This window comes from Heterocephalus glaber, unplaced genomic scaffold (genome assembly GCF_053883595.1).
Source record: "Heterocephalus glaber isolate CG9 unplaced genomic scaffold, H.glaber_assembly_v1.0 deba00001504, whole genome shotgun sequence".
Lineage (NCBI taxonomy): Eukaryota > Metazoa > Chordata > Mammalia > Rodentia > Bathyergidae > Heterocephalus > Heterocephalus glaber.
Genome location: NW_028258324.1, coordinates 2,849,928 through 2,863,635, shown reverse-complemented (window position 1 = coordinate 2,863,635; position 13,708 = coordinate 2,849,928). Strand labels below are relative to the sequence as shown.

Sequence of the window (13,708 nt, the reverse complement as noted above, 5' to 3'; positions counted from 1 at the left end):
CTGGGAGGAACCAAATCTTCATCTGTGTAGTTCCTGGGAGGAACTAAATCTTCATCTGCATAGTTCCTCATTGTTCTTAGATTTCCGCCACCCCCACCCAGTCTTTTGTTACACCTTGTTCATCCCAATATGATACTGAAATCTACATTATTCATTTGTTACATTTGTTTCTTGGGATGTACTAAATAAAAGGTGCTGCAAGCTAGGGCTTCTTGTCTTTGCCACCTAGAGCAGCACTGATCAGACCCAAAGCTCAGCTTCTTCTCAGTCTCATTCGTCTACCTTTCCTGTAATTCGCCGTGTGCTGCCGTGGGTCGCAGGAGACTAGGACTTACTGCAGAGGTTCTGGTAACGTCCCCTTCCCCTGTTCCCTACAATTTTTTGCTAAACAAAGTACAATTCCTCTAAGCTGTTTCATTTCATTGAACATCACGAATACATATTTAAAAATTACAATTGTCCCCTTATTTACCCACACCTAAACAGAACAGAAAGGAACTTAATCAAAATCTTTATATCAGTGGGGGTACAAGCAAGATTTAATCAACTAAGTGTCAAACTTGTGGTCACCAGCTGGCCCTTGAGAAACTGTACAGTGGTTAATATAGTTTGCTATTAGCTCTCTATTTTTTTTTTACCTCTATTCATCTTAACTAAATGTCATCTGGGTTCATAGTCCATGAGCAGGAGATATTTACAGCACTTTGAGAAATATTGAGTAACTTGTCTCCTTGATGCATTTACTTGTCTTAACGTTCTTTCTATTTCCCATTTTCCACTATTTCTTACATCTAAAGTCTGTCCTTCCAATCTCTTCATAAGATCCCTTTAGTAAAAAGAATGTCAACAATAAGAGGGGGAGTTATAGTAGTGGGGAAACAGAGGGGGTTTTAGGAGAAGTTTCTTTAGAAGTGGATGTGGCAGTAGAACTAAGAGAAACTGGAATTTGGGACTTGTGAGCCAGATCAGATTTCAATATATCATTAGTTTGTTGTTAGTCACAAACACAATGACTCCTCTGATCAGAGTAACAATTATAAACATTATGGCAAGAAAAAATAAAACATGAGGGTATGATGTGTTCCACCCTTTCTTTCCCCCAGCTGGAACTTTGTCAAGCAGCAATGGAGGTTGGTTGGGCTTCGCCACATGTGGTATGTCCAGCCTCTGTCAGCAGGCCACACAAAATTCTGGATAGCTAGTCATGTGGCCTCCCCTGTCATAGACTTGTAACCTCATTAGATGATCTTTAGTGATGTTTTTCATGTTCTCATTGCCTGGTGCTGGGGCATGAATGTGTAGGCAGCAATAGTGCCTTGTATAGGGCAGCATGGTGTGGTGCGGCCACCACACGTATCAAGTCAGATCCTGCATATGTCAGACATTACCTGTGCTTACCTCAGAGATCGCTGATAGTAGTGTTCCAACCCACCATTACATCTGTGCCTCTGAAGACAGGTGTTTATTGTTGTTAAACAGACTCGTAAGTTTTCTTATTTAATTATTAAACTTGGGCTTGTGTTATTTTATAAAATAAATTAATTAAAATATTTTTAGCAACTGTGTTAATAGGAAGCACAAAAATATATCACATAGTTTTTTGTCCATGACATTGTTTTAATTGCAACATTGTTTATATCAGAAATACAAATGGTTGCTTATTAATTTTTGGAATGTATAAAGTTGCAGTCAAACATTCAACTCAAAGAAAAATTTAATCATGTCTCTTTTTTCTTTTCTTCTTCTTGTCTTTTTTGGTAACGAGTATCAAACTCGGGACATTGTGCCTGCAAGGCAGGCGGCGGAACCAGTGAGCTAAATCCCTGGCCCTCATGTCTCTTTTACTACTAGAATTTTTCTTTTTTTTTGTTCTGGGGATTGAACTCAGGACCTTGTGCTTGCCAGGCAGGCACTTTGCCACTGATTAGAATTTTATAAATCCTGTCTTCCCAGAGAAAAATGTCCTTCACCTCATAATCATAGCTTGTTCATGTCAGTGCTTTTTGGCAGGATGTACATTTGTGAACGTTTCTGAGGCATATGAAGAGTAAAATTAGAGCAAATATTTCTCGTGAGCACCTTGAAAACTCATTAGGAATTGCAACTACTTTCACTGAATCAGACATTCTGCATTAGTTTCATAAGGAAAGATAAAATATTCCACTAGTTTTATGTCCATTGCCCTTTTTTTAATCTCATAGTAATAGAATAAAGGAAGTTTTGTTGCACTGACTACATTGTATGTTTCATATATGGCCCAAGACAATTCCTCTTTACTCAGTGCAGCCCAGATGAGCTGAAAGTTTGAACACCCATGCTTTAAATGTTAACAGTGCTTATGGTAGGACTAAATTACTTTCATAAAAGCAAATGTAGCTGGGGGTGGTGGCGCATGCCTGAAATTCCACCACTAGGGAGGCTGAAGCAGGAGAATTGCTGCGAGTTTGAAGCTAGCCTGAACTATATAGCAAGACCCTCCTCACAAAAAGAAATGTGTAGATTTAACACTTCTAAAATTCTGATTAATGTAAAATTCTTGATGACTTCTTCCCCTTTTGTTGGTACTGGGAATGGAACTCAGGACCTTGTGCTTGCCAGGCAGGTGCAGTGCCACTGAGCTACAGCCCCAGCCTTCTTGATGGCTTCTAAAACTTGAAACACATGAGTTTTTGCCCACCCCCCAAAGCTAAAGATGTAGCTCAGGGCACTTACATAGTATACATGACATGCTAGGTTCAATCCTCAACACCACAAACAAAAACCATACAGTTCTTCACTAACTTAATACCACAAATTTAAAATACTTGGCATTTATTTCTGACCAGATTAAATGGTACGCCTTTTCCTAGAATGAAGACCTTATTTAGGAGTGAGCTTGATTGGTCTCTCAATATTTATTTATTTTGTACTGTGGGGTGAATCCAGGGGAATGCTAAGCAAGCACTCTAACATTGAGCTATGTCACCCACTCTTCCACCCATACTTTTTTTTTTTTTGAGATATTCTCCCTAAATTTCCCAGGTTGGCCCCAAACTTGCAGTCCTCCTGCATTAACCTCTGTCAAGTAGCTTGGCCTCTTAATAGTTATAACACCAAGATTAGTCAGTAGTTGTTTCTTTTTAGTTCAGTAAACATTTATTATCTATAGAAATATTAATAACAATAGTTTTTTAGCACATACTAAATGAACACAAGTTACTATTTTAAATATTGTATGTATTATTTAATCCTTATGACACCACGAATGTACAGATTCCATTACTACTGCTAATAAATTGCTGATGTTTCAACTCTAGCTTTTGTAGCCAATGTTTACTTCCAGTCTTTACTGAGACATCATGTGGGGGTCTCCTCGAAGACAGATGGGGGCTAGAAGACTCTGTGCAATGAGAAAAAAGAAAAGAGGGACATGGGGGACCCAGAGCTGTATGAGACTAAGGGTATTTATTCTTTGAAGTGAGTACACTTTATACTGTTCTCAACAGGCAGATAAGCAAGGAACCAGACGCAGCTGCAAGGTTAAAAATGGTTGCTGGGAACCGATCATGCTTTAGGCAAATATTTTTAAAACACTGCGGCCTTGCTAATGATTTATAGATAGGCTCCCTCATGCTTTCTCAGGCAGCAGAGTGTCTCAAGGGCCTGTGTGCCCTCCGCCCTAATTCTCAACGTGCTGATCCGAGGGAACTGTAGTTTCCTTGTCCTGGCATGCCAAGGACCTGGGAGTCAGACACGTGATCATCAGGAGGAGAACAGCACGTCCCGAGACGACCTCTCACAATATCAATTAATAGCTTAACATGAACTCCCAATTATTTCTCTTTAAATAGTCTTCTTCTGGGAGTCTTTCTCAGCTTAATTCATGGCTGCTCCATCATTCAGTTGCTTGGGACCAAAACTTTGTAGCAACTCTCAACTCTTTTCATTTTTTAAAAATACCAACTTCCAGTTTTTCAGTAAATCCAAAGGGTTCTGTCTCCAAAACATCCAGAATTCTGTACTTCTAACATCTCTGTGGCTGCCATCTTGGTCCAAACCACCACCATGTGGCACTATAGCTTCCACTTAGGCACAGATTTTTCAAAATACTAGTCATATTTCTTCCTTAGTTGCTACCTTCAGATTACCCCATATTACTAGAGAAAAGTTCCAGCTCTATGACCTAGAATGCCCTGTTATGATTTGCCATCCCTTTAACTGTAACCAGTCTCTCCCTCTGTTTTCTTTTCTTTCTTTCTTTTTCTTTTTTTTACATTTTTACCAGTCTCTTGATCTTTTCCTCTCTACACTGATCACTATCTCCTGCTTATTTTTCTTTTCTTTTCTTTTCTTTTTGTGCTGGGGATCGTACCAGGGACTTTGCATTACCAAGGCAAGCAGTGGAACCACAGGCGCCAGAGCAACTGAACTAAATCCCCAGCCCTCTCTTCTTTTCTTTTCCTTTCTTTTCTAATTTTCATTTCTTGATGAAGACTCACTACATAGACCAGGCTGACTTTGAACTCACTATGCGCCCAGACTGGCTTCAAACTCACTGCAGTCCTCCTGCCTTAGCCTCCCAAGTGCTGGGATCACAGGTGTGTGCCACGGCATCTGGCTTATTTTTCAAATTTACTGTTTGTGGGGTGGGGGATTTAGCTCGGTGGCGCCGCCCCTGCCTCAGAAGTGCAAGGTCCTGAGTTTGATCCCCCGTACTAGGGGATAAAACCCAAACAAATCAAATTTAATGTTTTGCTGTTCACTCTTTCACCATAAGGCCTTGTTTTTTTTTCTCCCCTCCTCCTCCTTCTTCTCCCCTCCCCCTTTCTTTCTAATTGAGACAGGGTCTCACTGTGTAGTTCACACTGCCCTTGAATTCACTGTGTAACCCAGGATGGCTTAAAACTCACAGGGATCTTTCTGCCTCAGCCCCCGGAGTACCCGGAGTACAGGTGTATGACACCAGGCCCGGCACAAAGGCCTTGTTTTCACTTGCTCTTCTCACAGAGATATCCACATGGCTCTCTCCCTCAGAGTGTACAGAACTTCTTTGAGATCTTCCTTGTCACCTTCTGAATGAGGCCTCAACTGGTCACACTTACACATGCTCTCATATGTCTGTCTCCCTTGCCCACCTTATTTCCTAAATAACATCATCACTCTGGCATATTTTATGAACTTACTGAGTATGAGGGCAGGTATATTTGTTTATCCACTGCTATGTCCACAGAGGTAGGGTAGTACCGGATACTGAGTAGGTGCTCATTTTTTCTTTTCCTTCCCTTTCCTTTTTTTTTTGGAGACAACAGTCTTGCTGTGTAGTTCAATCTGGGCTTGAACTCACTATGCAGCCCAGGCTGGCCTCGAGCATGCTGCAGTCCTCCTGCCTCAGCCTCCTGAATGCTGGGATTACAGGTCTGTGCCACCATGCCCAGCCTCCTTTATTTTCCTCTCCCCTCCCCTCCCCTTCATTTCCTGTGACAGGCTTGTCTTGAACTTGCAGTACTCCTAGCTCAGCTTCCCGAGCAGTGGGCTTATAGACATGTGTCATCATACCTGGCTTGATCTCTGTTGCATGAACAGATTTATAACCCTCTGCTCCATGAATGAGAACCTGGGGGCTCCAAAGGGCCCAACTGATGCTGCTGTTGTGGCATGTGGGTTTTACTTGTCACCCTGCATCGTATTGCCCCTCCACTTTCAGCCTCCTGCTTGGCATTTGTGTAAAATTAAGATTATAGAAAACATGTTCTTAATTCCCCTCCCTTTTTAGGAAAAAAATAATATATTAGTTTGGGGGGTTTTTGGTACCAGGGATTGAACTCGGGACCTTGCGTTTGCGAGGCAAGAAGTGGAACCACTGAGCTAAATCCCTAGCCCAATATATTAGTTGGGTTTTTTTCTTTTTTTCCAATATATTAGTTTTTAAGTGGGCAATCTGTAAAATGGAATAAAAATTTTTCCTTGCTGTATTTGGATTAACAGGTGATTCATCCTAAAACTGATGAACAGAGATGCAGACTTCAGGAAACTTGCAAAGATATTCTTTTCAAAAATCTTGATCAGGTAATATTGATTTTTAAAACATTTTTGTTATAATGGTCTTTCAGCTTTTTTCCTGTTTGTCTTTTGAACAGTTTAGGCATGAGTCAGGGATTTAGCTCAGTGGCACCGCACCTGCCTCGCAAGTCCAAGGTCTTGAGTTTGATCCCTGGTACCAAAACCAGAAAACAAAACAAAAGTTTAGGCATGAAAGTTTAGGTTCATTTTATTTTACAAATTTTTTTTTTTTTGGTATCGAGGATGAAACTCAGGACCTTGGACTTGCGAGGCGGATGCGGTGCCACTGAGCTAAATCCCTGGCCCCTACCAATGTTTTTATTGTGTTGACCACTATACCAGGGGGATGAATTTTTACATGTCTTTTAGTATTTTTCTGATATGCTTTGGCATTTCCTCCAAGTTCATACTAGTAATTTGAAAACCATGAGATTTTAGTTATGCCAAGAGATGCTCAAGTTTGAAGGGTCTGAATGTTGCTTAGTTTGGAGGGTCTGAATTTATATTGCAAAGGGATTGATTTCTTCAAAGATACTGCTCCTTCTGTAAAGATACTGCTCTTCACCCATAGCAGTTAACCCACTGAAGTGTGTGATTGCTTCTCATTCCTCATATGGAGCACCTCTTACAACTGCTTCTCAGTGAAGACTTTAGATACAGGTCACTTCTTGTAAGTCATATATGTCTACACAACTTGAGAGGATCTGTGGCTTAACTTGTCCTCCTCCTCTTGGTGATAGAAATAGAGAGCAAGTGCTACATCCAAGGACAGGTGTCCTAGTTCATTCAAGGCTGTTATAACAAAATACCATAAACTACATGGCTTATAACAGCAGAAATGCATTTCTCACAATTGTAGAAGCTAGAAAGCCTAAAGGTGGCAGCACATTTGGTGTCTGGTGAGAAGCCCACTGCCTGGGTCATAGACAGCCATCTTTTCTCGTTGTCCTCAAAAATTGGAGGAAAGAGGGAGCTCTGTAGGGTCACTTTTGTAAGGGCATTAATCCCATTCATGAAAGCTCCACTCTTATGATCTAATCACTTCTCAAAGACCATGTGTCCTTGTACTGTCACACTGGAAATTAGGTTTTAACACAGGAATTTGGGGGGAACATAAACATTTTTCCTGTGACAATAGGAAATCTTCAGATTCTACTTTGAAGGACATACACTAAAAGAGCCACATGAATGAGTAAGATGCTGGGCCACACAGAATGTGCATAGACAAGAAGAATGGGATTAGAATCTCCTTACTACCTAGCTTCTAAGAAAAACTTCTTTTCTTTCTCACAACTCCTTTTTTCCTTCCATTCTCTGTGTTTTCCTTGTCCTTTCTTTCCTTTTCCCCTTCCCTCTTCCTTGTTCCCTGACTCATTTGAACATTTTCTTCCCATTTGCCAATATCTACTATACATTTTGGTCCTTATTTGCACTGTCAGTTTCTCACACCAGAGAAACAATCTGGTATTTAAGTGTCCAATTTATCTCACTTAAGAGTATGGTCTGAAGGTGCATCCATTCAGCCAGAAATGTCTCAAGCTTATCCTTCTTTATGGCGGAGTACTACTGTACTGTATAAAAAAAGACATCTTCTTTATCCATTCATCGGTTGATGGCCATTTGGACTGTTTCCAAGATTTAGCTATTACAAACTGAGCTGCTATAAATACGAGTGTCTATATATCGCTGTGGTGTGATGCTTTTAATTCTCTCAGGAAGATACCAGGAAGGGGAATAGCTGCGTGAAATGGGACTTCTACTTTTAGTTTTTGAAGGAATCTCCACACTGATTTCCACAGTGGTTGCACCAGTCTACACTCCCACCAACAGTGGAGAAGGGTTCCTTTTTCCTCACAGTCCCATCAGCATTTGTTATTGGCTGATTTCTTGATAATAGCCATTCTTTCTGGAGGGAGATGAAATCTCAGTGTTTTCATTTCCATCTCTCGAATGACCAGTGATGGTAAACTCTTTTTCATATAGTCATTTGCCATTTGTACTTTTACATCTGAGAAGTGTCTGTTCATTTCAGATGTCCACTTTGGGAATGGGTCTTTAAATCGGGGCGGGGGGGGGTGTCCTGATTTGAGTTCTTTATATATTCTAGATATTAGTCCTGTGGGTCATCTGTTCACTCTGTTGGTGGTTTCTTTCTCTTTTTTGGGGGGGCGGTACCAGGGATCAAACTCGGGACCTTGTGCTTGTGAGGCAGGTGGCAGAACCACTGAGCTAAATCGCCAGCCCCTGTTGGTGGTTTCTTTTGCTGTGCAAAAGCTTTTTAATAAGGTGAGACCCTAGTTGTTGATTCTTTGTGATACTTTCTGTGCAATCAGGGTTTTGTCCACAAAGTCTTTGCCTACAACAGTGTCTTCAAGAGTTCACTGTATCTTAGGGCCAGGGATTTAGCTCAGTAGTTCTGCTGCTTGCCTTGCAGCAAGCGCAAGGTCTTGAGTTCGATCCCCGGTACCAAAAAAAAAAAAAAAGAGTTCACTGTATCTTCCAGCAGATTTAGTGTGTCTGTTCTTTTGGTTTTTTTGGTATCAGGGATTGAATGCAGAACCTTGTGCTTGCAAGGCAGGCACCGGAACCACTGAGCTAAATCCCTGGCCTAGTGTGTCTGTTTTAGTATTTAGTTTCTTTCTTTCTTTTCTTTTTCTTGGTACTGGGGATCAAACTTGGGTCCTTCTGCTTGCAAGGCAGGAGGTGAAACCACTGAGCTAAATGCCCAGCCTTGTTTTAGTATTTAGATTGTTGATCCATTTTGGTTTGAGTATACTGCATGGTGAAAAATATGGATCTGGTTTTAATCTTTGGCATGTGGAAAGCCAATTTTCCAGCACCATGTTTTTTTTACATTTTATTTTATTTCATTTATTTATTTTTAAATTCTTTTATTGGTATATTTAAGATATACAATACGTTTACATTTATCATTGGGTACTTGTACCTGTACATGATGTATCCAGTTCTTATTTTTTTCCCCCATTACCTGTCCAGCACCATTTATTAAAGAGGCTGTCTTTTTTCCAGTGAAGGTGTTTGGCTCCTTTGTCAAAGATAAGGTGGCTGAGTGTGTCTGGAGTTGTTTCTGCATCTTCTAATCTGTTCCACTGATCCTCTCGTCTGTTTTTTGCCAGTACCATGCTGTTTTTATCACAGCAGCTTTTAGTATACTTTCAAATCAGGGAGTGTGATGCCCTCTGCTTTGCCTTTGTTGTACAGAATTGCTTTTGCCATTCTAGACTTCTTCTGGTTCCTAATGAAGTTTAGGATTGTTTTCTCCAATTCTGTGAGATATGCTATTGGAATTTTGATTGGGATTGCATTAAATCTATGTAACAATTTTGGAAGTATGGCCGTTTGCACGGTATTGGTTTTTCCTTTTCAAGAACAAGGGATTTCTTTCCATTTTGTGATATCCTCTTTGATTTCCTTTTTCAGAGTGTTGTAGTTTTCCATGTAAAGGTCTCTTATTTCCTTTATTAGATTGATTCCCCAGTATTTAAATTTTTTGGATGCTATTATGAAAGGTGTTATTGTCCTAATTTCTCTCTCAGTAAGTTTGTTATTCATGTACAGAAATGCTATTGATTTTTGAGTATTGGCTCTGTATCTAGCTACATTACTGAGTTTGGTTATTAAATCTAGAAGTCTTTTGGTGAAGGTTTTGGGATCTTCTATGTAGAATATCATATCAACCACAAATAATGATAATTTCACTTCTTCCTTTCCTATCCTTATTCCTTTTCTTTCTCTTTTCTAATTGCTGTGGCTAGTGTTTCCAGAACTATATTGAATAAGAGTGGGGACAATAGATATTTTTGTCTTGTTCCTGATTTTAGAATGAAAACTTTTAGTTTTTGTCCTTTTAGTATGATGTTGGTTGTTAGTTTGTCATAGATGGCTTTTATCAGATTGTGATAAAGATCATCCATTCCAATTTTCTGTAGGGTTTTTATTATGAATGGGCATTGGACTTTGTCAAATGCTTTTTCTGCTTCTCTTGAGATGATCATATGATTTTTGTCCTTGGCTCTGTTAATACAGTATACTGCATTTATTGATTTGTGTATGTTGAACCATCCCTCCATCTCTGATGATTTACTGCATTCTTTTGCCAGTATCTTTTTTTTTTTTTTTTTTTTTTGGTATTGGGGATCAAGCTCAGGTTCTTGTGCTTATGAAGCAGGCACGGTGCCACTGGGGTAAATCCCTGGCCCTGTTTGCCAGTATCTTATTGAGGAGTTTTGCATCTATGTTCATTAGAGAGTTTGGCCTTTAGTTCCTCTCTCTCTTTTTTTTTTTTGGTACCGGGGATTGAACTTGGGTCCTTGTGCTTGCACAGCAGGTGGTGAAACCACTGAGCTAAATCCCCAGCCCCTATAGTTCTCTTTTTTTTTTGGTCTATTAAATGTGGTTTGTTTGGGTTTTTTTGGTACCGGGGATTGAACTCGGGTCCTTGCGCTTGTGCAGCAGGCGGCAAAACCACTGAGCTAAATCCCCGGCCCCTATAGTTCTCTTTTTTGATTGCATCCTTCTCTGGTTTTGGTAGTCGGGTAATGGTTGCTTCTAGGAATAAATTTGGGAGTATTGCTTCCCTTTCAATATCATTAAAGAATTTGAGAAGTAAGAGCATTGGGTCTTCTCTAAATTTCTTATAGAATTCAGCAGTGAATCCATCAGGGCTTGGGCTTTTCTTTGTTGGCAGGTTTTTAATTACATCTTAAATTTCATTGGCTGATATTGATTTATTTAGAATTCTTATAACTTCTTGATTCCACTTTGCTAATTCATATATATCTAGGAATCAGTCCATTTCTTCTGTGTTTTGAATCCTTTTTTTATTCTTTAAAAAATATATATTTATAGCTTCATTTATGAATAAAGATTTCAATGTCTTATCTGTTTCTTGATAGGCCCGTTCCATTTATATAGTAAATCAGCTGATTTATTTTGATGATTTAAGTTTTTCATCCAAAAGTTCAACAATGGCTTCTTCATCTGCTGATTGAAGCAGTCTCTCAATTAGCTGATCCAGGCATTTCTTGCCACATAAAAATTCCTTAATGTCACGCATTTCATATGCTATCCTGTGGTCAGTGACTCTGTCCTGGGTGAAATTATATGTCCAAATTCTCTTTGACTGAGTCCTGGTTCCCACCTGAAGTTTTCTATCACTTTGTTGCTGACACTTGTCTTTCTCAATAATCTGCTGGTAGAGTCTAGCTCTTAACACGTGAAAAGCTATTTCTTTATTTTTTATCTGTGATCATTCTTGTTGGCATTCTACTACTCTCCCTGTGGGGATATGGACAAGCCTGACAGCACTGTCTGTTGTATAAACATGCTGCCCTCCTGCTCCTTTGGCTTGAAATGTATCTATTTGCAGATCCCTGTGGTCCACTTTCACATCTACCTCATCTGGCTGAGGAAGGACAATGACTGACATAGTTCCTGTGTGAATACACTGCATTCTCGATGACAGGCCCACCTCAGGGATTCGCTGAACTCGGTGGATCCCACCTTCATACTTCAAATGCTTATAGACATTCTCATCAGAAATTCAGGCAGCTGCATGATGTAGTCTAACATAATCTACTGGTGTATAATTTAGTTCAAATTTCCAGTGCTTATAGCATGAATAATTCTGGTACATGTCAAATATTTCTCAGGTAAATTGTTGGCATATATCACCTCCAGTAATTCTTCCAGATGTCACTTCTAAAATAACATCATTTTTGTCATATTTTTCCTTTGGCAACAGACTCTGAAAAAGCTCACTGTACAGAGAGTTGATTTTTTGATCAATGCCTTTCTTCTAATGCAAGTTCTTGTAACTGCTTTTCATCTCATTTATTTAGACTTTTGCACATTGATTCTAATTCTTCAATTGCTTGTTCAGCTTCCTGAATTTCTTGATAAATGGCTGCAAGTGGTGCCAATTCAGCATGTCTTCGGGTCATGGACCTTTGGTCTGTTTCATTGACAGGGATGTCCTGCAGACACCGACCAAGTGTTTGGTACTCCTTATTTAGGTCTTCCATATATTTCTGAAATGTTTTATGCTTCCAGATCATACTGGTATCTTGATAACAATATCTCCTGGACCAATTCTTATTTAAAAGACAACAGAGAATGTGATTCCTATTTTGTCTAAGAACCTCCAGCCTTGTTTTAAGATGCAGCGGTCTAAAAGAAGTAAAAGCAGCAAATAAACATATGAAAAAATGTTCAACATCACTGGTCATTCGAGAGATGCAGATGAAAACAGCACTGAGATTCCACCTCACCCCACAAAGAATGGCTGCTATCAAGAAATCAACCAATAACAAATGCTGGCGGGGGTGTGGAGAGAAAGGAACCCTTCTCCATTGTTGGTGGGAGTGCAGATTGGTGCAACCATTGTGGAAATCAGTATGGAGATACCTCAAAGAACTAGGACTAGAGGTCCCATTTGACCCAGCTATTTCCCTGCTGGGTATCTTCCCAAAAGAATTACAAGAATCATACCACAGAGATATATGTGTACCCATGTTTATTGCAGCACAGTTTGTAATAGCTAAAGCTTGGAAACAGCCCAAGTACCCATCAACTGGAAACTGGATAAAGAAGATGTGGGGTTTTTTTATAAAATAGAGTACTACTCAGCCATAAAGAACGAGAAACTAGAGTCATTTATAGCTAAATGGATGCATATTGAGGCCATACTCTTAAGTGAAATAAATAAGACACACATGTGTAAATACCGAATAGTTTCTCTAGTATGAGAAACTGAGAGTGTAAATAAGGACTAAAAGGATTAATAACTAATAATTGATACTTTGAAATAGGAAAAGGTCCAAAGGGGTAGGGGTGGTGGGAGGGGAAGGGGAAAGGAAAGAATGGAAAGGAAAAATTATGAGAAAAGAAAAATAAATGGAAATGAAATATGTAAATAGGGAAGGGTTTAGGGGTGAAGGGCGCACAGGTAATGGGGAAAAAATAAGAAACAAGATACATCATGTACAGGTACAAGCACCCAAAGATAAATCTAAATGTATTGTATACCTAAAATGTACCAATAAAAGAATTTAAGAAAAAAAGAAAGATGCAGCTGTCTAAACTGATGAGAATGGACATAGATGCAACACCAGGGATAAGCATTCAGGGATGGATGTCTAAAAAGCCAAATACAAAGGTGGTGATTCATTTCAGCATCTAAGAAAAAGAAGAAAGGTCATTAGCTTTCCTTACTGAGGTTGGAACCTTCCTAGGCTTGCTACAGTTCAGCCCGGCACACCCGCAGCCACTTCCACTGCTGGCTTCACTCCTGCTGGCTGGTGTTTTTTGGGGTTTTTTTTTTGGTACTGGGGATGAAACTCAGGAACTTGGGCTTGCAAGACAGGCAGCAGGACCACTGAGCTAAATCCCTGGCTCCCGGCTGTGTTTTGAATCTTATTACAATAAGATTCTTTTTTTTTTTTTTTTTTAACAATAAGATTCTTGAAGTAGGTATTGATGATCTTATGGATCTCTGCAGAATTTATTGTGATTTCACCCTTTTCGTTTTTAATTGCATGGATTTGAGTCTTTTCTTTCTTTGTTCTTTTTTTTTTTTTTTTTGGTACCAGCGATCAAACTTGGGACTTTGGGCTTGCAAGGCAGGTGCCAGAACCACTGAGCTAAATCC

General features: G+C 39.6%; 1 protein-coding gene, 1 long non-coding RNA gene and 1 pseudogene across 2 annotated transcripts in view; 1 reads left to right on the top strand and 2 right to left on the bottom strand.

Annotated features, from left to right (window-relative positions):
• Window positions 1–13,708, top strand: part of Prkar2a (protein kinase cAMP-dependent type II regulatory subunit alpha) — an 81,098-nt gene that overhangs the window by 14,493 nt on the left and 52,897 nt on the right. The window lies entirely within an intron of this gene.
• LOC147825203 (uncharacterized) overlaps window positions 1,609–13,708 on the bottom strand; it is a 28,148-nt gene continuing 16,048 nt past the window's right edge. Inside the window, exon 3 of the long non-coding RNA XR_015441095.1 lies at window positions 1,609–3,379. This is a non-coding gene — a long non-coding RNA (uncharacterized LOC147825203). The remainder of the gene's footprint in view (window positions 3,380–13,708) is intronic.
• Window positions 6,894–13,273, bottom strand: LOC147825204 (peptide chain release factor 1, mitochondrial-like; annotated as a pseudogene).